Here is a 27560-nt window from a genome sequence, read left to right as displayed (position 1 = left end):
AACAGTATCTTTCTCCATATCCTCATACACCAAAAACAAAACCTTATCAGAAAATTCCACATTCCAATATCCCAAAACATGATCCCAATAAGGTCCATGCACCTTCAGAGAACCATTTGAAGGAATCATCCAAGTTAACATAAACATCCTTGTCAAACCCTCGAGGCAAGGAAATGCCACATGGATATTAACCCATCCTTAGGATCCCTACAAATGCACACAATTTTACAATTCGATTCAATTATAGAATTAGGCAAGGAAGTGTAAGGAATGTGAGTGGAAAGAAGGGGATAACGCTTGTTTTTCTTATCATTATTATAAGCATCAATTTTAATAAATGGCTCTAAAGTTCAAATTACTTTAGATATCAATTCAACTATTTTAGGTTCTAAACTTGTGGGATGAATTGATATTTAAAATTCAATTTGCATTAAACTAATCATCATTGTCAATTTTAAGAGTAATTTTGGAGAGATTTTACTATACGCTCGGTGCACTATATTATTCATGTATCGGGTCAATAATTTAATAGTATGTGATACATTAATCAAAATAAAATATGTATATGTGTATCTTGCTTTTTTGTAAAGCTTCGTCTGCTAATTTGGAGGTTATTAGGGATGTATTTGATATGTATGATTCTTTGTCGGGCCAGAGGGTTAATTGGAATAAGTCAGAATTATTTTTGGGTAGCTCGATTACTTTTCGTCGTGGTACTCGTTTGACGACAATCATTGGTATTAGGCTTGGGGAGGTCCCGTTTCGTTATCTGGGTGTTCCTCTTTTCTTTGGGGCCCCTCGCAAACAGGTTTTGAGAAGTTTGAAGGATAAGGTTTTAGCTAAATTTACCAAATGGAAGGGTCATTGTCTGTCTATGGCTGGTCGGGTTGTTTTGATTAACTCTGTTATTACTGGTAGTTTCATTCATTTATTTATTATTTACAAATGGAACGTGGCTCTGCTTACGAGCATGATGGGTTGTATGAGATTTTTTTTGGTTTGGATCGATTGAAAATCGGAAATTAGTTTCGGTTCCTTGGAAATTGTGTTGTGGTTCGATTGACTCTGGTGGGCTTGGGGTAAAGAATTTGATTTTACTTAATCAGGCTTTGCTTGGTAAGATGGCTTGGGGCTTAATTCAGGAGAAGTCATTGTGTTTTAATTTATTAAGATCCCTTTTTATTACTAAATCAGGCCAGCATAGGCATTGGCTTCATAATTTGTCCATTTGGGTTCGGTTAGAATTGTATATTCTTTGGTTTTAGATAATTGTTGTTGGTGGATTGGACGGAGATCTGGTCTTAATTTTTCGAATGGTAGATGGATTTGCCCTACTGTGGCTTCCCAATTGGGTTTATCGGCCTTGCAGCAAAGGCGTGACTTGGATATGGTGGATGATTTTTTTATCAATAATGCTTGGGTTGGTTGCCGAATTTGCCGGCAGAGGTGGAAGAAGGTATCAAGTGGGATTGTAAAAGTTCTGAAATGGAGGATTTTTGCATTTGGGAGCCTGCGACTGGTGGAATTTTGACGGTTAAATTGTTTTATGATTGGTTGCGGCCTCCTAGGTTGAAATTGGATTGGTGTTGTTTTCTTTGGCGCCGATTTATTCCCCATGCGCATTCATTTATTTGTTGGCGGGCGTTTTTGGGTTATCTTCCTACCCATGAGAATTTGAGGCGGCGGGGTTACTTGATTGTTTCTAGATGTCCGTTGTGCATTTCTCATGAGGAGATGGCTGATCATATTTTGCTAACATGTGTTTTTTCGCAGGAGGTTTGGCGAGGTATTTCTGCTTTGTTTGGGAGGCATCTGCCTTTGGATGGTGATTTTGAAACTCTGATTTTGAAGGCTAGTAAACAAAAGTTTAGTTTACAAATTGCTGAACTTTGGTCTGCGGTAATTGTTAGCACTGTGTGGGCTATTTGGTTAGCAAGGAACAATCAAATTTTTAATGATGAAAAATCGGTAATTTCTTTGGTTCATCGGCGTATTTGGAGTGCAATTCATGAAGCGGCAAATCAGGGTTGTGGTTTTACTTGGAATTCTTCTGTGGAATTACAAATTCTTAGGGAATTGAAAATTGATAGAAGATTTCCTAAGGGACCTCGTATTATTCATGTGGTTTGGCAGCGTCCTCCGGTTGGTTGGACTCAAATTAATACTGATGCTTCTGTTTTGGGTAGTCCGGGTGCTGCGGGTTATGGCGGTATTTACCGTTCCTCAAATGTATGTTCCTTGGTGCTTTTGCATTCCCGTTTGATGTTTCTTTTGCTTTTTTAGCTGAGTTGAAGGCTGCTATTTATGCGATTCATACGGCTTTTGACAAAGGTTGGCGTCATCTTTGGTTAGAGAGTGACTCGACTTATGTCGTTCAGTTGTTGCATAGTAAGTCGACTACTGTTAGTTGGGTGGTTCGTCAGAGTTGGATTGATTGTTTATCATGAAGGAAATGCGGTTGCTGATTCTCTTGTCTCTTTTGGTCGTATGGTTGATAGTTTGCATTGGTGAGATTTAATTCCTGATTTTTGTTGCCCGACCTTTTTGCATGATCTTATGGGGCGTGGTTCTTATCGTTTCGCTTGACATGGTTTTGTTTTGAACTTTTGTATTTGGTTGTTTGTAACTTTTCTTTTCTTCTTTAATAACATTGGTTCGGGTTTGCTGTGATTTTCAGAGGTGCCAACATAGCTGAGATGTCTGTTTTTTGCACTCTCTCGCTAACCGGCCTTCAATAAAAAATTAATTAATTAATTATATAAAATTGTAGACTTTAAAATATAAATTCTAAACTTTAAATTAAAAATTTAGCGTATGATAATATGGAATTTGTTGCTTGTTTTAATCCTTGTAATGAGTTGAACCCGTTTTAGAAGTTGGTAAGAGAGATCAAACACCTGTTGTGTTTGTTCTAGGAGATGAAGATTTTGTTTTTTTTTGGAAAAAGAGGAAAGAAACAGAAAGCAAAAAGGAAGAAAAGGAAACTAACTAAATAGCAAGCTCTATAGGAAGAGAGGTGCCAACATAATCCTTCCATAGGAGGTTCAGAATAGCTTCAGGAGCCTGATGGTAAAACACAATCCTTGGATGGATGTTGTGAGCTAGGGACGCCAGAAAATCACCACACCTATTTCGCTCCCTATGCACGTGACCGAAAGAGACCCTAGTGAATTTAGATAGAAGAGTTTGAATTCGACGAATGATAGCCCGTGAAGGGTGATGATGGGGGCAATTTTGCTGAACAATATGCACATCCGATAAACAATCGGATTCCACTATAAGATGTAGACAATTACTTTGAAGTTCCAGTGAGAGTCCAGTATGAATACCCCATAATTCAGCATCAAAGGATGACCCAATTCCAACATGTTGATAGAATCCCACTATCCATCCATCATTGTAATCATGGAGAAGCCATCCTGAGGTGATAATTCCCGAGGATTCAAGATGTGAACCATCCACGTATAACTTAACAAAAATTTTAGGCGGTTTGATCCAGCACAAAAACCGTTCCTCCACTATTCTATGCGGACGCACCAGTTCATAACTATCCCAGTAGTAAATGTTTCCTTTGACAACAAAATTGATGTATCCCACTTTGTCTCCAGGGATATCATTACCTTCGTTAAACAACATTAAGTTCCTCCATCTCCAAATATTAAAGCAACCAAAAGCAAAAATATTCAACCAGTTCTGGCAACCAAAGTTGAAGTCTCCCCCAACCACACATTCCCGGAACCATACCAAGTCAGTGAGAGAAAAAAATTCGGGACTAGGCATTCGCGGGTAACATCCCCTTCCAAACACAAATGTTGCGCGGACAATCATTTAGCACATGACATACTGTTTCCTCCATAGAGGTCAGATGACATCGTTGCCTCTCAGATTTAGTTACAATCCTCAGGTTCACACAAAGCCAAGGAAAAGCACGAATCCGTTGTGGTACCTGGAGTTTCCATACCCGCTGAAAAAAATCATCCGGTGGTCTGTCAATTTTCTTAGGAACTAATAGCTCATACGCCTTATTACAGGAAAAATTACCCATCGTGCATTAACCCACCAGGGCATATCACTAATATCAGAGTCCCTATCAGTCAAAATGCATCTCATCTGAAGGAGGATAGAGCCGTCCAGATACTCCTCTAAAAGGTCCCAGAGCCAACTCACATTCCCATCGAAAAATGTAGAAAGTCACACTTCACCTCCATCGTTACGGTTTTATATTATATATAGATATGCAAAGAATTAAAGAGATTTTAGGGATTAATTTGCACTATGTAGAACTTATAGATATAGTACGGATAAAATAATCTTTTTATAGATAAATACAATAATATAATTAAAATTAATATATTATATATTATATTATATTTTTTATTACTAAAAAATGAGGAAGTGACACCTCAGCTCCAGTGTTACTGTTTTATATTATATATATATTTTATTTTGCAAAAAGCTGTCTATAAAATTACGAATGTTACATTTAAAAAGTAAAATAATATAAGCAATCAACCATAAGTATCCATTTGGTTTACGTATTGTTTGTTGTTTATTGTTGGAAAAAAAACCAATTTTCCAAAAAGCTGATATTCATTGTTTTTATAGAAAGCCATTTTTCAGCTATAAAAGACAAATACGAGAGATATATCATCAAATACCTAAAACTCTTATTTTTAAAGTGAAAAAACAAAGATAATAAAAAAAATGAATAACCAAACACCCCTTACCTCTTTAAATTTATAAAAAATAAAGTCTTATTTAACATGATGGAATTGTATTTTTTTTTTGTCAAACGTAAATATGCTGCAAGTTCCAACTGACATTATTATCATGACTCTATTCTAACCAACATTTTTGCTTCTTCCTTCTTTCCATATTCTTTTCTCTCCACCATTTTTTCTAACAATATATGCTCTTGAAACTAACTCTCCATCCCTAAATTCTAGCAACGGTTCTCCTCGTATCCATTTCATTTTTTGGGTATCCTAAAATTGTAGTAACTCTTCAAGTTTCAAACTTTATTAGAAAAACACAACAAGAATGCAGACCATTTTTTATGAATGAAGCAGCAGCCATGGCTGAAGGGGTTCCAGCCTTGATGGAGCCAGGTTTTTCTACGGGGCCGGAGGGTTGGCCGACCCTCCCTGTCCCTCTGGCTCCATCCCTGATATCCGATGAGTTTATTCATTGGATGATTTAGGTTTATTATTTGAGGAAAATAAATACTCCATCTTGTTTATATTATTTGTCATATTTGATCAAATCACACATTTTTTTTACGAAAATGATTCATTTGTATTAAAATTATAGGAAATATATATTAAAATTATAGAAAATATAGTAAAATATTATCTATCTCTCTTTATTAATAACCATTTTTCGATAATGTTCATTAGATTGCACTACTCTCAAAACCTTGAAAACTTAAAATCACATAATATGACATGGAAAAATCTTCTCATTAACAAATAATATGAATGGGATGAAGTATAAATCTAGTGAAAAGACATTCAAGTCATTGAATATAAATATACATGTGTATAGTTTTTGTTTAATAGAATTAAGTATTTCTATACATCCAATAAAGAAGTAAATTTATAAATATTCTTAGAAAAAGTAATGAAATTAAAGTTGAAAATCTAAACAAATAAACAATATAGGTTTAGAAAGCTGAATTGCTAAAAAAGGTAAAATTTCCAAATTGTAGGTATGAATATTTTGTGAGAGTGCTTTGGTATTTATTCTAATTGATAAGTCCTAACATCATCAGGAGCCCAATGGTAATTATTCTTTACCACCACCATTTTATCCAAATTCAAGAATTGATGCTCCAAATGAAATAATACCAATAATACCGATCATGAATGCAATATGCATCTAATTCCATATTTTTCCAACTCATTTATTCCTTTATTTAGTATTCTCTTATCTTCTAACTTGTAATTATATATAGATATATGCATACAGCAAAATCAAAGTGAGCAAAAAAAGAAAAATGGCATCAGTGAAGGCAGAGAAACCAGCAGGAACTCAACTATTTGGGCCGGCAAAGAAGGAGACAGCCAAGGTTACTGATAAATCTGCTACTGCTTCCAAGTCCACTGCTAAAAAGCCTGCTCCTAAGGAATCTAAGAAGAAGGTATTTATTCATTCTCTCTTCAAATTATGCATTACTATTTATATATAATCCTTTAAGATATATGTTAATAGAGGCTAAATTATCCAAAAATTACAAGTATAAAGCTACAAATGCCCAAATTGAACCAGACTTTTGATAAAGTTGAAGTGTTGAATTTTATGGCTAAATATTACAAATCTTAAAAAGTACTTACTAAATTGTGTATATGTTAAAAATAAATATTAAATTTAAAATTATTAATTGATTATATTTAAATTAAAATGTTGAGTTAAACAGAAATTATAAATATTTAATATATTAATTTTAAGTATTGAAATACATTATAAAACAACATCTTATTACAAAAGTTTATAAATGTCTTTTGCCTTTCATTTATTAATTAACGGCATTATCCTCCAAATCTTTGTTTACATAATATTAGTTCATTTCTGACCGGTCGGAAAATTTAATTTCTCTGTAGGGAAAAGGAGGCAAATCTGGGAAAAAATAGCCACATGGAGCCTTGTTTTATATGATTGAAACATCAACAATCAGTTGTTTTATACTTTAAATTTTCTGTTTTTATTTTTCTTTCTTTTTCAATATAAGGGTGTTGGATTAAACTACTGAAATAAACTATGGCATCTTAAACCCTTAGGAATTTCTATTTGTTTTTTTTAAAGAAAAGACCATACACTAAATAGAATCGGAATACAAGGCTTAAACGATGAAATCTCGAGGACTAATATATCACTCCATCAGTCATAGCATAGAATAGGATAGCATAGAATAGGATGCTCTTGCAAGTTCATGGGCAACACTATTCGTAGAACGACTGGCAAGAATAATATTAATATAATTAAACGAATGAATCAATCTATTACAATCATCAAGAACAAGGTCGTAATAAGATCTGAAGGCAGTTTGTTCAAGATCTAAAACCATCCCCTCTGCATCGGTTTCAATAAGACAGCCGTCCATACTCTTTCTGTTGAGCCAACTTAGGGCTTTCTGAATGTCCATAGCTTCCCCTACACGAGGCAAGAAATCACTCCGCACAAGTTTGGAAAAAGCTCCACAAAACTTGTCATTGTAGTCCTGTAGCACCAGCCCTAAACCCAACAGACATGGCCCCAAGATAATAGAGGCATCCACATTCAGTTTAAAGCGAGCTGGAGGAGGCCGAAACTAGTGAATCGCACCCTGAGCAGACCCTGCCCCTCCTGGAACAACATGGGTACAAACATTCATCCCCTTTGATTGAGCATCCTGCCACTCCTTCAACCCAATGCACACTAGACGAAAACAAACATCTGCAGAATTCCTTGAATTATTCCAAATAGAATTGTTTCTATTCAGCCACATATTCCACACAACCATAGCCCACAAACAGCAATTCTCAGCACTAAAATTCACAAGAATGAATTTCAACCAATCTTTAAAGCAAAGAAAATCGCCACTAAACACTCGGCCCAAACCAAACGCGTTCCAAACAGACTGGGCGTGAATGCAATCTCTAAACACAAGTAAAATAGAATCAAAATCTAAATTACAGATATCACAAATAAGATTGACAGTCACACATTTCTTCGTAAGCACAACAGCTGTATGCAAAACATTCCTACAAGCACGCTAAAGCGTATCACACCCGACCCTAAACGACCTCAATCGGCATCGGGCGTGAAATAGAAAGATCATAATCAATACTTAGGAGTCTCCAAATTATCCACATATCATTATATTACAATTGCAATACCAAAGTTCTAACCATAATTCTAACAATAAGCAGCCAACTTCCAAACCTCGCCTAATCAGGCGGTAACCTTCTCTATATCCTGTACTTTCTCACCTAAAAACAGTAAAAGATTTAAAAATGTGAGACAAAAATCTCAGTAAGAAACTATCAGCTATAAAAATCAACTTTCCTTAACATAGCTACATATATACATTCATTAAAGGATTTAATCAAAATCTTATAAAATATACTCAAAACTGAAGTTCATATACTTTGTATATATAATGCATCTTGTCAAAACGGATCAAAACAAATACACGTTTCATCAAACCAATTTATAATCAAATAAATGTTTTATCAAACCAACTTGTAATCAAATAAATATTTTATCAAACCAACTTGTGATCAATCAAACGTAAAGCCTTATATCAAAATCAATCATAACCGAAAATATAATCCAAATGAACTTAAAACATTGTATCCATCCTCGAGTTTCTCCCCTTAAGTATCAATCCATAACCACATATATAGTCGAGATGTCTCTTAACATTGCCTATCCCATATGGTCTTACCCAACACTTCGCTGCCATACCCAATAGGTCTTCAGACTGTGTACACAGGCCATGTCCCTCACTGAACATGGTCTTCAAATATAAAACCACCGATCCGGATAACTCTCGATGGATATAAAATCATAAAATCATAACGTGCTCAAATTTCATTTCACAATCAAATTCCAAACTATTTCATAACCATAAATCATTTGGCTTCAATTAGCCCTTTTGTATCATAAAAATCATATTTGGACTTCAATCCAAAATAACAACAATAATAACCGCAATAGATTTCTCAATCCAAAAACAATTTGTAAGAAATCATCAAATTCATTTTGTTCAATATAGATATATATTGAAACCAAAAACATATATGTATATATGTAAATCAACCAAATTAAGCCTTAAATCAACATAATCAAGTAAAATCTGAAATTCACATAGAAGCATAGTCAATAGCTTAATTTGAACCATAATTTCACAATAAAAAGTAAAATCATGAAAAACCCAATTTTACAAAATTCCTGTATAACCTTAAAATATCAATTTCGGATTTTTTTTTGATTATATATATATATATATATATATATATATATATATATATATATATATATATATATATATATATATATACATAAAACTCAAAATATAGTTGATAGTTACTTACCTTGGCTACAATTGAACAAAATACACCCGTTCAATTCGCCTCTAAATCATGTCTAAGATATTTCCCTCCAAACACTGCCAAAACTCAAAAACTTTTCGACAAGGACTTAGATCTATATGTAAGGATGCTATGGTTTCAATTTCGAGTGATTCGGACGATCGAATCTCCGTAAATCAAAGAAACGGTGAAGAAACGATCGAAGAACGGCGAAGAAAAGAAACAGAAAAGAAAATAAAAGAAAATGGTGATCATCATCGCCGATAACCTCTTCCAAATTTGGATATATATCCAAATTTGTAAAATATCCGATTTGATCCTTCATCTTTATATAATCTTTTAAACATTACTTTAAACTTTTAATTTACACATAAAACCATCAAATTACCTCAAAACTTTTCCTATAACTCCAAATAAAAATCACTCACCTAATATTTATAATATATATTACTATCAATGTATAAATTCTAGAAATTTAGACACGGACGTGACAATTCTCCACACCTTAAGAAATTTCGTCCTTGAAATTCACATTCTCTAATCTAAATTTTCTTCCTCAAATATCTCCAAGGTCACAAAATTATGTCAAATTATCGAGATTCCTCATAATCATCATAAGACCACAAATTCTAATGTTTCCTTCCATTAACTTCATCATTTATCCATATCCACATCACTGTAATAATTATTTATACATAACTCTTAGTAACTCTAAATTTCAACATTGTCAATTCTATCACCAATAAATCCACAATAAAACTTCAAATATCATATATTCAATTTTATATGATATGATACACTTTAATAAACCAAATCTCACTTTAATAAATTTAAATCACCATTGATTTCACCTATCTCCAAGTTCTACAAACTTCAAAAATATCACTTTTGAACCGCTAATATGTACGATATTATATTTTTCTTAAACTTTAAATAATCTGAATCAATGATTTGCATCAGCATATAATCTTACTTCATCATAATAATAATACTTATATCTAGAATTTTTTTCACTCCAATCATGATGCATATGAACTCCAAGTCATCATCATTAATCAAATATAAACCTTATATCGATAACATATTTCCTCTATGAATATCACATTGACTTATTTATTTTCGTAAAACCTCTATAATCAAATCCTTACAATAAGAAAAATCAATATAGATCATTCTTATACCCATCATCCTACACCCCATTAATAACTCCAAATAAATTTAAGTTTCTCATCAAACTATATGGATAACAAATACGATTTACTTAAATCGCAATGTGAAAGTTTTTGAAATCTCCAAGCAATATCCTCAAACACAATAAAAGGCTAAAAAATTTTCTAATGTTATTCAATTTCTTTATTTGATTTATAACTACTCAATTTGATCTTTATGTAAATTTAGACTATAATCCTCGAAACTTCAATCTCTTCTCCAAACCATAAAACCGTATACCCAAAGAAGATAGAGTACCTAAATTACGATAATCAATTTTTTTTTGTCTTCGCCAAACTCCAAATGATATCTTTACACCCATAAAAGTCAATAAATCTATAATATCATTCGATTTTCTTATTTGACCTATAAACACTCAATCTGATCCTTATATAAACTTAAACCATAATCACACAAACTTCAATTAAAAATAACTTCTATTAACAATATATGTACTACAAAATTTCAATTATCAACATATATATCCTCTTATAGCATATGTATCTCTTAATTTCCTACCTCAAACTGTGCTTAAGATTAGAAAAATTTGTCCTTAAAATTCATATCTTAATTATTTCCTCAAACAATATTTATTTTCATATTAATTATCAAAATCATGAACTCTACGATTTTCTCCCACTTTGTTTCTCATTGATCACTAACATTATATAATTCTCAATAATTCTAAACCTCAACCCGATAAAGTTCAACAATAGATCTGTACTTTGAATTCGGATATCATTTATTCAAATTAATATTCCATAACTTGTTAAACTCCTATCATAATCTCCAATTTATAATCAACCTCCAAAACAATTAATTGAAATCTCCACATTTTCGCTTTCTTAATCACAATATATTAACTTCAAAACTCATCATATCATTTCAAAATCTCCTAACCTTACTTCACATATGAGATACGTATATTTTTCAGATAACTATTAAACTCTCAAATATCAATTCAAATCATACTAAGGAGAAAAATCAAAACAAAAACCAAATTCTGGTTTAAAGCTAAAATGATCTACATATTCTGTTTATAGCCTAACTTCTTCATACGGAGTCTGAATAAGAAGATTCAGAAATCCCTGGAAACGTGAGATAAAAATAAAGAACTTTCATTTAGGATTCCATGACAGATTCAACATATATCTGGTCTAAAAATACATCACAAGATTCAGGTACGAATCTGATTTTCCAGCAGCACCTATATAGACAATTCTTTATATCTCTAGCTCAAAGCTATGACTTACTCATAACCCATATCACCAAATATCAAATAATTTACTAATTTTCATACACCTAATATTTTACTAACCATCAAATCTCATGTCTACCCCTCATTAGCTAGTTACTCAATCCTCGAAAAATTTCAAATTATTTCTTAGCTTTCACCAAATATATATATTCCTCAATTACTATCGATTATTGCTTAGCTATCACCAAATATTCATATTCCTCAATTACTATCAATTATTTCTTAGGTATTACCAAATATCGATATTCCTCAATTACTATCAACCTTAGGTCCGAAGAATTTAATCTAGGCTCTGATACCAAACTGTCACACCCGACCCTAAACGACCTCAATCGGCATCGGGCGTGAAATAGAAAGATCATAATCAATACTTAGGAGTCTCCAAATTATCCACATATCATTATATTACAATTGCAATACCAAAGTTCTAACCATAATTCTAACAATAAGCAGCCAACTTCCAAACCTCGCCTAATCGGGCGGTAACCTTCTCTATATCCTGTACTTTCTCACCTAAAAACAGTAAAACATTTAAAAACGTGAGACAAAAATCTCAGTAAGAAACTATCAGCTATAAAAATCAACTTTCCTTAACATAGCTACATATATACATTCATTAAAGGATTTAATCAAAATCTTATAAAATATACTCAAAACTGAAGTTCATATAACTTTGTATATATAATGCATCTTGTCAAAATGGATCAAAACAAATAAACGTTTCATCAAACCAATTTATAATCAAATAAATGTTTTATCAAACCAACTTGTAATCAAATAAATATTTTATCAAACCAACTTGTAATCAATCAAACCTAAAACCTTATATCAAAATCAATCATAACCGAAAATATAATCCAAATGAACTTAAAACATTGTATCCATCCTCGAGTTTCTCCCCTTAAGTATCAATCCATAACCACATATATAGTCGAGACGTCTCTTAACATTGCCTATCACATATGGTCTTACCCAACACTTCGCTGCCATACCCAATAGGTCTTTAGACTGTGTACACAGGCCATGTCCCTCACTGAACATGGTCTTCAAATATAAAACCACCAATCCGGATAACTCTCGATGGATATAAAATCATAAAATCATAACGTGCTCAAATTTCATTTCACAATCAAATTCCAAACTATTTCATAATCATAAATCATTTGGCTTCAATTAGCCATTTTGTATCATAAAAATCAAATTTGGTCTTCAATCCAAAATAACAACAATAATAACCGCAATAGATTTCTCAATCCAAAAACAATTTGTAAGAAATCATCAAATTCATTTTGTTCAATATAGATATATATTGAAACCAAAAACATATATCTATATATGTAAATCAACCAAATTAAGCCTTAAATCAACATAATCAAGTAAAATCTGAAATTCACATAGAAGCATAGTCAATAGCTTAATTTGAACCATAATTTCACAATAAAAAGCAAAATCATGAAAAAACCCAATTTTACAAAATTCATGTATAACCTTAAAATATCAATTTCTGAAAATTCTTTGATTATATATATATATATATATATATCTATATACATAAAACTCAAAATATAGTTGATAGTTACCTACCTTGGCTACAATTGAACAAAATACACCCGTTCAATTCGCCTCTAAATCCTGTCTAAGATATTTCCCTCCAAACACTGCCAAAACTCAAAAACTTTTCGACAAGGACTTAGATCTATGTGTAAGGATGCTATGGTTTCAATTTCGAGTGATTCGGACGATCGAATCTCCGTAAATCAAAGAAACGGTGAAGAAACGGTCGAAGAACGTCGAAGAAAAGAAAACAGGAAAGAAAATAAAAGAAAATGGTGATCATCATTGCCGATCACCTCTTCCAAATTTGGATATATATCCAAATTTTTAAAATATCCGATTTGGTCCTTCATCTTTATATAATCTTTTAAACATTACTCTAAACTTTTAATTTACACATAAAACCATCAAATTACCTCAAAACTTTTCTTATAACTCCAAATAAAAATCACCCACCTAATATTTATAATATATATTACTATCAATGTATAAATTCTAGAAATTTAGACACGGACGTGACAATTACACCACCAAAAGCCATTTAACATATGCTCAATTCCAAGACAAAGACAGTTAGGAAGCAAGAAAACATTCATAGCGAAATTAGGAATAGCTTGCACCATCATCTTCAATAACATCTCTTTGCTTACACGGGAAAGGAGCTTGGAATGCCATGAATTAATACGGTTCCAAACTCGATCCTTTATGAATTGAAGAACCTCTGTTTTTACTGCGCCCCACCAAAGAGGGAAGATCAAAATATCTTCCTTGATTTTGAGTCTCCGCCACACCAAGCACCCCACATACTGCACTTTTCTCATCAGGTTGTACGTTTCGGCTAAACAAGATAGTTGACTTATGAAAATTTACGGTTTGGCTTGAGGCAAGTTCATACTCCTACAAAACCTCATAGACAACTTCACATTCCTCTAAATTAGCCTGAAAAAACAAATAGCAGTCATGTGCGAAAAACAGATGACTGACAAAAGGAGCCCCCGACTTCACACTACAACCATGCCAAAAACCTTGTCTTGCCTTCGCTCGAATCAGTGCGCTCAGCCCCTCTACACAAATAATAAAGATATAAGGTGAAAGTGGATCACCTTGGCGAATTCCACGATAAGGAATTATATGCCCAAGCTTTTGACCATCAACTGCAATACGATAATTAACTGTTCCTATGCAGCGCATAATCAAATCCACCCAACGATCACTGAAGCCAAATCTGCTTAACACTACTCTAACATACCCCCATTCCAGACGATTGTACGCCTTACTCATGTATATCTTCAAGGAAGCAAAACGATCCTTCTTTCTAGTTGTTCGAAGAAAATGCGTTGTTTCAAAGGCTATTAGGATATTATCAATGATCAACCGGCCGGGAACAAACACACTTTGAGACTCAAAGATAAGCAAATCTAGTAAAGGCTTCATTCTGTTTGCAATAACTTTTGCAATTATCTTATATTAAACATTGTAGAGGAAGATCGGACGAAAATCGCCTATAGTTTCTGGTTGCTCCTTTTTAGGTATAAGTGATGCGCCTTCGGTGAAGAAGACTCACTAAGGGATAAGTGTACCCCGTCGTTATCAAGTAATAAATCTGGAAAGTCCAGGTATCGAATCCACAGGACTTATTTACCACAAGTATCGAATTACTAGGTCTCAAGTGTTATCTAGGCTTTGTGGGGTTTGAATTGGTTTTGATTAAGTTAATCTACTCCTAGGTTGAATTATGCTACTTCTAGCTAAGTTATCTAGTTCTAACTAAGTTATTCTACGCCTAATTAAGTTAAACTACTCCTAATTGATCTTTCACTAATGCAATTACCTGAAGGAACATGATATGAACGATAATAATGAGGTTAGGTTATTAGGTCTATTGGTTAAAAACCTAATCTAAGTCACTTGTATTCAAGGCGATTAACACTACTTACCCTCCTGAAGTTCCTAGTGCGTGATTCCCTTGTAAGGTCGAAACTAGGTCTAAGGCTCAGCAATTTGGGCTTAATCAACTAAGAGGTCGTCAATCTCCTAGGCTCTGACTAGGTCAGGTTCAGCTCACAATATGTGCCTACTCGATTTTGGGGCTTTTGAATGAGTTAAACCAATTGAATAAAGCGTAAGACAAAGATTAAACAATTAATCATAGAACAAAATAAGAGCTAAAATATTATTAAAGATGAATGATAATGTCACAGGATACAATTAGCCTAGGATTCATAGACTGTATCAAAGAGTAAAAACAAGGAAAAGTAAAAGGAGATACGAAAATCCCTTTCAAGGAACATGTCTACTCTGCAATCGGCTTCCTATGTCTTAAGGACGGACCTTGAATATTCCTCGAGAACAGCTTTGAAGGAGCTTCAATGGAGGTTGATGAAGATGGAGGAGATGGAGAGGAAATTCAAGGGGAAAGCTAAGATAATTTACAAATAATGAAAGATACTAATTTACATTGGAAAAACTCTATTTATAGGCGTGGCTCGGCCCTCTTTTTGACCTATTTTCGTGTCCTTATGCAGGTAGGAAGTCGTGGCGTCCGTCGTGGCATCGTGGGGGCGGAATTGGTCTTTTTGACCAATTCCCGCAGGTCTGCTCGCCGAGCAGGGCGAGCTGCTCGGCGAGCAGGCGCTACTCGCGACGAGCAGCGCCCTGCTCGACGAGCAGGCCTTTGGCGGCCTGCTTGGCAAGCAGGCATGGCCTACGGAGGCCCGCTCGTCGAGCATTCTTGCCCGGTATGCCCCCGTGTGCTTGCCGACTGCCGTCGATGCCTTTTTCGTCCGAAGTTATACCTGCGCATGTACAGAAACTCCAGATAACATTAGTCCAAAGGCTAAATTGACCCGCCAATCGCTTATTTTGAGCAAATGCTTCGTTTGGTGCGACTTTTGACGGACCAATTAGCTTAAAAAGATAACGGAATTATACTATGCATGCTATTTTGGCCGTAATTGCCTAAATTGGTCATAAAACGAGCCTAAACAACGAAAAATAAATAAAATGTTTCCAATTCCTAACTAACTCACACAAAAGCATTTAAATGCGAGAAATGCTCGCTTATTAACTAAATAATGCTAAAACCCGTCCTGAAACCGTACCCAAAGATAGGGGTTTTTGACCCCTATCAAACCTCCTCGCACTTAAAACTTTACTTGTCCCCAAGTAAACTAAAAAACTAAACCCGCAATCACAAGCAAGCTAGAAAACCTCCCGGTTTGACTAGGTGCTTGACACAATTTCGAGCATCTGTAATTACATGCATTCGGAAATACAAAGTAGAGACACGATATCCAAAAGCCGCATTTCAATTATCATAGGCCATAGTTTTAAGCAAAAGGACACATGTTCAATTAAACGAGCTTGAGGGGATCGCTAAGTAAAACACCTCACCATAGGTAGTTCACTCAATTCACACAATTTTGGTGGCTAAAGTGTTTACTCTCGGCTTATGTTCTTGCTTAGGATTACGTTGATTTTGCACGTTCATCCGAGTTCCTCTACTATGCTATATGACTCCGATGATATCAAAAACAGCCTCGAATTTGGGTTGTAATGTGGTTAGAGGGTTAAAGGTACAACAAGGGTTAATAGTTCTAGCGCTAGAAAAACAAAGTTCAAATGGCTTTAGCAAATATGAAGTGACTGAGCTTTTTATTCATAATTTTTTTTTTTCTTTTTCTTTTTTTTTTCTTTGAGACGTTTTGATTTTAAGAACTGGGGAACGAAGTTCTCCCCTTTTTGTTCGTCTTTTTTCTTTTCTTTTCTTTTTCTATTTTTCTTTTCCTTTTGGATAGTAATGCTCATTCACTTCTTAGCCTTTTGGCTTGCTACTTTGATGCCATAAACAAAGATAAAGCGCTAGAAGAAAACAAAGGCTCAATTTGAGCTTTGCAAAAATTTTGGGTTAAGTAGCAAACCAAGTTGTGGTTTGCAAAAATAGGTTAGAACGAAAGAAAAATCTATAAACTACAAAAATATAGGCTCAAAGGGGCTTCTAGAGTGGATGAAAAGGAGAAAATAAGGTAAAGAAAAAGGGTTAATTCTAATGAGGCTGATTCATCGTTTATCATTTCAAATCATTGCATGTAGGTTCAACATAGTATTAGGTGCAAAATCTGTAATCTTTCCACAAGTCAAAGCATTCACACAAAAATGTCAAGAAAAAGAGCTTTTTGATGTTCGCTCTTAGGCTCAAATTCAACTCACAATTCTTTGGGTTTCAATTTTGTGTTTACTAGTTCTCCCCAAACTCAAGTTTAATATCACATGCCTTCAATTCTTAAGTTATCTACCTAAGTAATGATTTTAGCATTTCTTCAAAAGTAGGGTCTAAATGCAAACTTTAGCTCATGCTTTTACAGATACAAGGATTGTGTCCTACACCTAAATTAGTTGTCATGCAATCTTAGATTCGGTTCTCAGCCCTCAAGGATAAATAATGAAGTTTAGATTCGAAGGAGGTTCACGGTTTTAGATCCTAAACATGAGAACATAAATAAAACCCGAAAACGCTAAACTAAACTAGACACGACGCAACAAAAATTTAAAAAATTTATACAATTTTTGTAAGTTTGTCTACCCCTCCTCCTCACACTAAAAATATGCAATAAGTTCCAACATTGCATCACAAACCATAAAGTACAAGTGTAAAAAGTTAGGGTGGAGAAGATAACTTACTGATTTTATCGCAATCGCCAAAAATTTGATGATTTGCGGTGCCAATTTTCAGCCCTCAAGGACAAATAACGAAACCTTAACTTCGGATAGAGTGTCCAATTCTTGGGATTATAACAAAATAAAACAAATTAAAATAAAACAACGCGACAAATTTTTATTTATTTATTATTATTTTTCAGCTCCGTTCGGGATTTAAAAATCCCGAACAGTTTGCTTATCGCGGCCGAGCAGCGGGCTGGGCGGCAGTGCCTAGCGGCGGGCTGGGCGCAGTGCCCAGCTCGCGGCGAGCAGTGCCCTGCTCGCCGAGCTGGGCGGCAGTGGGGCCAAAATTTTTTTTTTTTAATTTTATTTTAAACCTGAACACTTAAAAAAATAAAAATAAAATAAAATAAAATAAAACTAAACAACTAAAAAAAATATTTATTTATTATTTTATTTATTTATTTTTTTTAACGAACACTTTAAAAAAACGTAAAAGAAAACTAAAAATACTAAACTAAAAGATCAATGTATAATCTAAATAAAATAAACCTGAAAAGTTTTATTAAAACTTGGGTTGCCTCCCAAGAAGCGCTACGTTATAGTCGGTGAGCTCGACATAGAATTCCCACCTAGGTGTATGCTTCTACTCGCGTTAGGAACTCGAACTCCTTAACAAATAACCCGTACCTACAAAACGGATTAAGAGCCTCAAATAAGTTTAATGAAAGTAGGAGGCCGAATTTAAACATATTATGAAAAAGTTTGGTTTGCTCCCTTTTGGATTCTCTTGGTAGGTCGAAGAGAATGAAAACTTCTGAACAATGAGTAAATCCAAACTTTTCGAACTTTTGAGGAAAAGGTAGTTGATATACACAAGCTTCGATTTGATCATTTATTTCTATCACATGATTTAGAATTTCAGATTTTGAACCGGGGTTGCTTACCGCTTCCGATTCCTCACTTACCTCGAGTGATGCATGTGATAGTGGACTTGGTTCTACCTTTTTATCATTCCTCAAGGAGATGGCTTGAGCTGATTCCCTTTGTGGGATTTCTATGTTTTCCTTTATGCCTGGGAGAGCATCTCGGGATTGCTCTTGCATCTCATGGTTTATTTGAGCCAATTGGTTGCTCAAGTCCTTGCAAACCTCCTCATTGATTGTAAGTCGGGCTGATATTCCTTTCTAAAGGGATAGCACCTCATCTCGTGAGCTAGAGGGTTGTGGAGGAACTTGGCTTGCTTGTTCGTAAGAGAACATTCCCAATTCATTTTCCCTGTGCTCATCAACAAACCTATTTGGAGGCCTCAACATGTTAGGGTTCCCGTAGGACAGATTTGAGTGTTGAGGTCTCCTCCAATCACTACCATAAAAGCTGTTAGAATTATACCTTTGGTGATTACCCACAAAACTTACACTTTCATTGGTGTTGAGGCTCAGTTTCGCCATCAAGATATCCATTTTCTCATTTAAGTCGGCCATGGAGGGATTGGGAGCCTCATTCTCCATGGCATGAATGTATTGTCTTGATGGGATAGTAAACTTTTGAGCTTGCCACTCGATTTTTTCTTGCCAATTCATTGATCAGAGAATGCTGAGAAAAAGTGAAGTTCTAGCACAAAAGTTGATAAGTAACAGTATACAGGTATGAACAAGTATAGAAAAGTATAAAGAAATTATATATCAACAAGTATAGAGAATAAGTATAAAGAATTATGTATAAACAAGTATAAACGATATAAACAAGGATATTCACAAAAAGAATGGTATATAAACAAGTGTATGTATAAACAGGTATATGTATAAACAAGTATAAACGATATAAACAAGGATATTTACAAAAAGAATCGTATATAAACAAGTGTATGTATAAGCAAGTATATGTATAAACAAGTATAAATATGAACAAGTATAAATATAAACAAGTATTAACTGTTATAAACAAGTATAGATAAACAAGTATAGAACATATTCACAGAGATATTCACAAAGGAATGCCTAAACTAACAAATCGACCTTTGGTTCGATATTGCAGAAGAAATAAATCCCCGGCAACGGCGCCAAAAACTTGATGCGCCTTCGGTGAAGAAGACTCACTAAGGGATAAGTGTACCCCGTCGTTATCAAGTAATAAATCTGGAAAGTCCAGGTATCGAATCCACAGGACTTATTTACCACAAGTATCGAATTACTAGGTCTCAAGTGTTATCTAGGCTTTGTGGGGTTTGAATTAGTTTTGATTAAGTTAATCTACTCCTAGGTTGAATTATGCTACTCCTAGCTAAGTTATCTAGTTCTAACTAAGTTATTCTACGCCTAATTAAGTTAAACTACTCCTAATTGATCTTTCACTAATGCAATTACCCGAAGGAACATGGTATGAACGATAATAATGAGGTTAGGTTATTAGGTCTATTGGTTAAAAACCTAATCTAAGTCACTTGTATTCAAGGCGATTAACACTACTTACCCTCCTGAAGTTCCTAGTGCGTGATTCCCTTGTAAGGCCGAAACTAGGTCTAAGGCTCAGCAATTTGAGCTTAATCAACTAAGAGGTCGTCAATCTCCTAGGCTCTGACTATGTCAGATTCAGCTCACAATATGTGCCTACTCGATTTTGGGGCTTTTGAATGAGTTAAACCAATTGAATAGAGCGTAAGACAAAGATTAAACAATTAATCATAGAACAAAATAAGAGCTAAAATATTATTAAAGATGAATGATAATGTCACAGGATACAATTAGCCTAGGATTCATAGACTGTATCAAAGAGTAAAAACAAGGAAAAGTAAAAGGAGATACGAAAATCCCTTTCAAGGAACCTGTCTACTCTGCAATCGGCTTCCTAGGTCTTAAGGACAGACCTTGAATATTCCACGAGAACAGCTTTGAAGGAGCTTCAATGGAGGTTGATGAAGATGGAGGAGATGGAGAGGAAATTCAAGGGGAAAACTAAGATAATTTACAAATAATGAAAGATACTAATTTACATTGGAAAAACTCTATTTATAGGCGTGGCTCGGCCCTCTTTTTGACCTATTTTCGTGTCCTTATGTAGGTAGGAAGTCGTGGGGTCCGTCGTGGCATCGTGGGGGCGGAATTGGTCTTTTTGACCAATTCCCGCAGGTCTGCTCGCCGAGCAGGGCGAGCTGCTCGGCAAGCAGGCGCTACTCGCGACGAGCAGCGCCCTGCTCAGCGAGCAGGCCTCTGGCGGCCTGCTCGCCGAGCAGGCATCCTGCTCGCCCGAGCAGGCCTCTAGTGGCCTGCTCGGCGAGCAGGCATGGCCTATGGAGGCCCGCTCGTCGAGCATCCTTGCCCGGTATGCCCCCGTGTGCTTGCCGACTGCCGTCGATGCCTTTTTCGTCCGAACTTATACCTGCGCATGTACAGAAACTCCAGATAACATTAGTCCAAAGGCTAAATTGACCCGCCAATCGCTTATTTTGAGCAAAGGCTTCGTTTGGTGCAACTTTTGACAGACCAATTAGCTTCAAAAGATAACGAAATTATACTATGCATGCTATTTTGGCCGTAATTGCCTAAATTGGTCATAAAATGAGCCTAAACAACGAAAAATAAATAAAATATTTCCAATTCCTAACTAACTCACACAAAAGCATTTAAATGCGAGAAATGCTCGCTTATTAACTAAATAATGCTAAAACCCGTCCTAAAACCGTACCCAAAGATAGGGGTTTTTGACCCCTATCAAGAAGCACGATACTTGTATTATTCAAATGCAACGCCAAAGAACCAGTGACAAAAAGTCCCTACAAACACTAATATTGATTTCACAATTTGAATTAGGATATAATTTATTAGTTACCTCATACTATTTAGTCTTGTATTTATAAAAATACATTATGATAGAAAATTTGTTGGCCAAACCAAATTTAAGCCAACCATAACTAAAATCAAAATTAAATATCCTAACCAGTCAATCAACCATGCTGATAGTTAAAGTTCAATAATAGTTTTTATATTAGTTTTTGATACACTTCCGCTTGCAGCGTGTACAATATAGACTAATCTCACTATATGTTTAATGCCACTAATTAATGAGGTCGCTGATGCGCCTCCGTAGAAGGCTCGCTAAGGGATAAGTGTACCCCATCGTTATCAAGTAATAAAATCTGGACAAGTCCAGGTATCGAATCCACAGGATTTATTCCTACAAGTATCGAGCTACTTGGTCTCAGGTGTTATCTAGGCTATGGGGGGTTTGAATTGGGTTTTGATTAAATTAACCTACTCCTAATTAAGTTACCTCTACTCCTATCTAAATTATTCTACTCCTAAGTGATCTTTTACCAATGTAATTACCCGAGGGGACATGAGGTGATACGATAATAATGAAAATAGATTATTCAGACAACGGATTTAAAACCTAATCTTAGTCACTTGTGTCTGAGGCGATTAACCTTACCTATCCTCCTGAGGTACCTAGTTCGTGATTCCCTTGTAAGGCTGAAACTAGCTCTAAGGCTTAGCAATTTGGACTTAATCTTCTATAGGGTTGCCAATCCTATAGGCACTGACTATATCAGATTCAGCTTGCAATATGTGCCAACTTAATATTGGGATTATCGAATGAGTTAAACCAATCAGACAAAGCGTAAGACAAAGATTTAAGCAATAAAACAATTGAACAAACAAAACTATAATATATATTAAAGATGAAAAGCATTGTCATAAAGATACAATGAGCCTAGGATTCATAACATGGATCAGAAGCTAGACAGAATATGAAAAGAGAAGAAAAATCCATTTCAGGGAACCTGTCTACCAATGCAGGCGTCTTCCTAGGACTTAAGGATGGAACTTGAGCAATCCTCGGTGAATGAAGCTTCGGAGGTGTCTTCAATGAAGGTTGAATGAGATGGAGGAGGTGGAGAGGATTTCTCAAGGTGGAAGCTAGGTTTTTACAAAAGATAAAAGATATCTAATTTACAATATGAAAGTCCTATTTATAGTCGCGGTTCGGGCCCCCTTTCTGACCTAATTTGTTTCCTTTTGTAGGTGGGAAGACGTGGGGTCTATCATGGCATCATGGGACCGAAAATCAGTCAAAAGACTGATTCCCGAGGTGCAGCTCGGTGAGCTGGGCGAGACAGCTCGGCGAGCTAGCCTTTACAGGCCACCTCGATGTGAGATGGCCTCTAGCTCGCCCGAGCTAGCCTTTGAGGGACAACTCGGTGAGCTGGTATAGCCAGCTCGCTGAGCTGGCCCCTTAGGGGCCTGCTCACCGGGCTGGCAATGCCAGCTCATGGATCTGGCCCAAAAAAGGCCATTTCGATGAGCGGGAGTGCCCAGAACGCCTTACGTGACTACCGGATGTCCCGAAACGTAATTTTCGCCCAAGCTCGTTCCTGTTTTAACCTGCACACATATGTAAACTCCAAATAACATTAGTTCCGATGCCAAATTGATCCCACAGTCGCTTGTTTTGAGTAAACACTCCGTCTGGTGCGACTTTTGGCGGATCAATTAGCCATAAAAGATAATTGAAATTTAACGTATATGGTAATTTGGCCATATTTACCTAAAATAATCATAAAACGAGCCTAAACAACGAAAAGTAAATAGAACATATACAATTTCTAACTAACTCACACAAAAGCATATAATGCAAGAATTGCTCGCTTATTCGTAAAAACTACGCTAAAAACCGTCCTAAAACCGTACCCAAAGATAGGGGGTTTTGACCCCTATCAGTGGCCATAATGAATTTTTTACCATTTAATTTAAAAAACTCTAATACCATGTCATGGAACTCATTAATCCACGAGAGTTTCCTTATCCTCTTTCCTTCTTCCCTTTTTTAAGAATTACCTAAGACTATTCGGAAGACCCAAATTCCATTTGCTAGGACGATGCATATGGTTTTAGTTAGCCTAGTTTTCTTGTTTTGATTTCAAATTTTTAGTTGGGTGTTCTCTTGTCTGTTTTGGTCTCCCCCTCATTGGATTTCTTTGATCATGCATTGTGTGACCTCCCCGGTATGGCAGTTCTCAAGAATAGTGAGAAAATGATGACTTTCCATCCTACTCGGGGCCCTAGGCAAAGTGATCTCTCAATATATGTTTTCATCCATTATATTAAACAACTTAGTCATTTGATTATGGCTGCGGTTGATGAGTATTTTTGGAAACCTCTTTTTGTCTCATTGGGGTCCGACCTTATGTCATATTTTTTTTTGCTTGCAGATGATATTATTCTCATGTTTGAGGTGGCTTTGGATCAAGCTCGAGTCATTAAAAATGTGCTTAATGATTTATGTGCTTGTTCAAGCCAGAAAGTTAGCTTGTTAACGTCTCGTATATATATATATATATATATATATATATATATATATATATTTATTTATTTATCTAAGAATACTTCTGGTAGGTTGAATGAGAATATTTGCATGTATCTTAAGGTAGCACTGCAAACTTAGGAAAGTATCTTGGTATCACTCTTTTTCATTGCCAGGTTTCGAAAGATAGCTTCCATCACAGGGTTGATCGTGTTTAGAACCGTTTGAGTGGTTGGAAAACTCATTATTTACCTATGGAGAATCGAACAACCTTGGTTCGAGAAATTACATATACCATCCCTACTTATACTATGCAAACTTATTTTCTCCTGATTGGTGTATGCAATCGTCTTGATTTTCTTAACCGTCATTTTGGGTGGCTCACAGCTCCAACAGAAGATCCATTTGATTAATTGGGACACCATCTATATAAGGCTCGAGGGCCTTAGCATTCACAAAACTATGTAGTTTAATTTAGCTCTTGTTGGTAAAATGAGTTGGCGGCTTTTAACTGAGGATAACACTATTCGGGTACATGTGCTTAGAAACTGGTATGAATGGGGGATCTTGGGGATGAATATGTCTAGGCATCATGTTTTTCAAAGTCACATCTGGAGTTGCATTGTTCAAGGAGTAGTGGTTCTAAGAAAAGGGGTTAGCTGCATGATGCGGTTGGGGAAAGACACGAGTTTTTGGCAAGGTCATTAGGTTAGAGATGGATTTCTTTGTGATCTTGTTCATGTTGGGAATAAAGGCAAAAAAATTATTCCGTAAAAATATTGACGAGCAAAATAATCAATAAAAATGACACCGATAATTTTAACAGACTACGTCCACGACCAAACTTGAGAGTAAATTCTTCCATTATAAAATAGTAGGTGTACAAAGAGGGCGTTCTCTAGAAACTTTCTAGAGTTACAATGAGATAAGACCAAAATAGTAGCACTTAGGTGTTTTCCGAAAAGACCCCAAAATAATTATCTTACTATTTTGTCTCTCCCTGAAAATAATTAGACTACCCTCAAAACACTCTAACTCTCTCAATTTTTGCAGAATAAGAATCTACCTCACTCTCTATTATTGACTCTCCCTCACAATCCTAATTCTTAGAGTCTCCTTGGCGTTTATAAGCCAAGGAAAATGGAAGAGTCAGCAACAATTGTTGTTAGCAATTAATGTGCCAGCAACAATTGTTGCTATGACAATTAATTTGCCATAGTTGACCACTAAAATTTCGGTGGTCAACTTCAACAATTGGACCACAAATTTCAGTGGTCCAATTTTCATTAATTACATTTTTTTAATATATATACAAATTATATAAATTAGTCCCTAATTAATACAAATTACAAAAATAGCTCATCATTAATTGGGACTTCACAACAATTCTCCCCCTTCCAATTATATGAGGGTTTTTGTTACCCCTGCAGCCATTCGACAGTATTCGAAATTCTCCCTTGGTAAGATCTTTGTTAACATATCTGATCCATTTTAATCTGTATGGATTTTCTCAAGCTGTAATAACTTCATCTCTAGCACATCCCTGATCCAATGATATCTCACATCAATATGCTTTGATCTGGAATGGAAAGAGGAATTCTTTCCAAGGTGAATAACACTCTGACTGTCATAAAATAACTGATATTTTTCTTGACGGAAGCCAAGTTCGTTAAAGAACTTCTTCATCCATAATAACTCTTTACACGCTTCCGTTGCTGCAATAAATTCTGCTTCAGTTGTGGAAAGTGCAACACACTTCTGTACTCTTGATTTCCATGACACATATCCCCAGCAAATGTAATCAGGTAACCTTATGTAGACTTCCTTGTGTCAGCATCACCAGCCATATCTGCATCTGTGTAGCCAACTAGCACCGGTTTGGTATCTCCAAAATATAAACACATTTTTGAAGTACCACGAAGATACCTGAATATCCATTTAACAACTTCCCAATGTTCCTTTCCTGGATTTGAAAGGAATTGATAACAACCCAAATTATTCTTGAATAAGGAATAAGGGAAAATTAATAGAAATAATGGCAAACCATTATTCCTTCTAAAAGAGATATTTATACATGATTAATGTGGAATTAATGATAATTAATGCAGGGGAGAATATGCAAATAATGAGGAAAAGGAAGGAGTCTCTAGCATTATGCCACGCCACGTGGACCATGGCGAGATACGCCATAACGAGATACGCCCGATGAGAGCGAGTAGCGGAGACCCGCCATAGCTCTCAAGGAGAGCGTACATACGCCTTGACGGATCAAAGAATACGAAAAGGGATATTCATCTTACTGACAGAATATTATCCCAAGGACCAAAAGGGATATTCACCTTGAGAACGCCGCAAGAAGAACCGGATGGCGGATCTCCACGGTTCAGCTCAGTGAGATCCGCTGGCGAACCTATGAGGCGAATCTCCTCTTTCACCTGATTCATCACAGTAACGGCTAACCGCCGACTCGGCCATAAAGACCATTAATGAGCTATCAATTAGCTAACTGTCAGGTTAAAGGTAACCAGTAACCGCCAGCTTAAAGGTAACCAGTAACCGCCATTAATGGAGCATTAATGGAGACCTTCTAGTTGCTGAAGGTTACGAATTCCTAGCTATATATAGCCTACATCCCTAGGCTATCAAGGTACACATTCACTTACTCTTCGTCAATTCAGTTTGCTCTCTTGATCTTCCTTACTGACTTTGGCATCGGAGTGTCCCCGGCCGATCCCAACGGCGCCTCACAGGGACGTGCTCCGATCAAGGATTTTTCCCCGAGCTATCAATTGGTGCGGTGAAGGTGGATCTCTAACAAACAGAAGATCACAAAATCTTGATTGTATAGAGTTTCACAAAGAACAAAACAATGGAGTCAACAGAATAGAAATCACAATCTCAAACTTTGGCTCAATCAGTACAACAAATCTATCCAAAGATACAGTTCTCCATATATTGGTGGGAAATAGTTTTCTACATTAAATCTGGAATTTTATGATGAAAAAGATAAGTTTCCTCCCCTTTCTTATTCCATTTTTAATTAAAGAAAATTGAGATCCCTCACTCTTATAAAGTGTTATGAATATCATTACATGTTATTATGATAAATCTAATAAACTGTGAAAGATGAAGTTATAAACACAAATCTTTCATTAAATCTTTCATGCTTACTATGCCCTCATATTTTTATGCATGACAAGTGTAATATGATATTATCATTGAATTAGTACAAACGCATGTATAAAACCCGTAATCTTGGGATTTACAAAAAAAAATCATCCATTCAATGTGATTTTGTCATTTGATATTAAAATATCATAAAAGGGCTCATGTAATTACAAATGATTTAAATCTGGTCGGTCTTTTGGATGAACATGCATATAACTATTAGAAGAAATTACAAAAAAATCATATTTGGTTTTTCCTTGTACAATTCACCATCTATATATGGCTTTTCTCCTATATAGTACTTTTAATATCAAAAATTCATATTTTTGAATATTGTTTTG

At 35.3% G+C, this 27560-nt stretch overlaps 1 long non-coding RNA gene across 1 annotated transcript; it reads left to right on the top strand.

Annotated features, from left to right (window-relative positions):
* The first annotated feature begins 5893 nt into the window (after positions 1-5893).
* Positions 5894-6775, top strand: LOC136205551 (uncharacterized). The gene is made up of 2 exons (XR_010676000.1): positions 5894-6139; positions 6600-6775. It is a non-coding gene; the product is annotated as an uncharacterized lncRNA (long non-coding RNA).
* Positions 6776-27560: the final 20785 nt, after the last annotated feature.

The sequence above is a fragment of the Euphorbia lathyris genome, chromosome 1 (assembly GCF_963576675.1).
Source record: "Euphorbia lathyris chromosome 1, ddEupLath1.1, whole genome shotgun sequence".
Lineage (NCBI taxonomy): Eukaryota > Viridiplantae > Streptophyta > Magnoliopsida > Malpighiales > Euphorbiaceae > Euphorbia > Euphorbia lathyris.
This window is presented reverse-complemented; position numbering and strand designations above follow the sequence as displayed.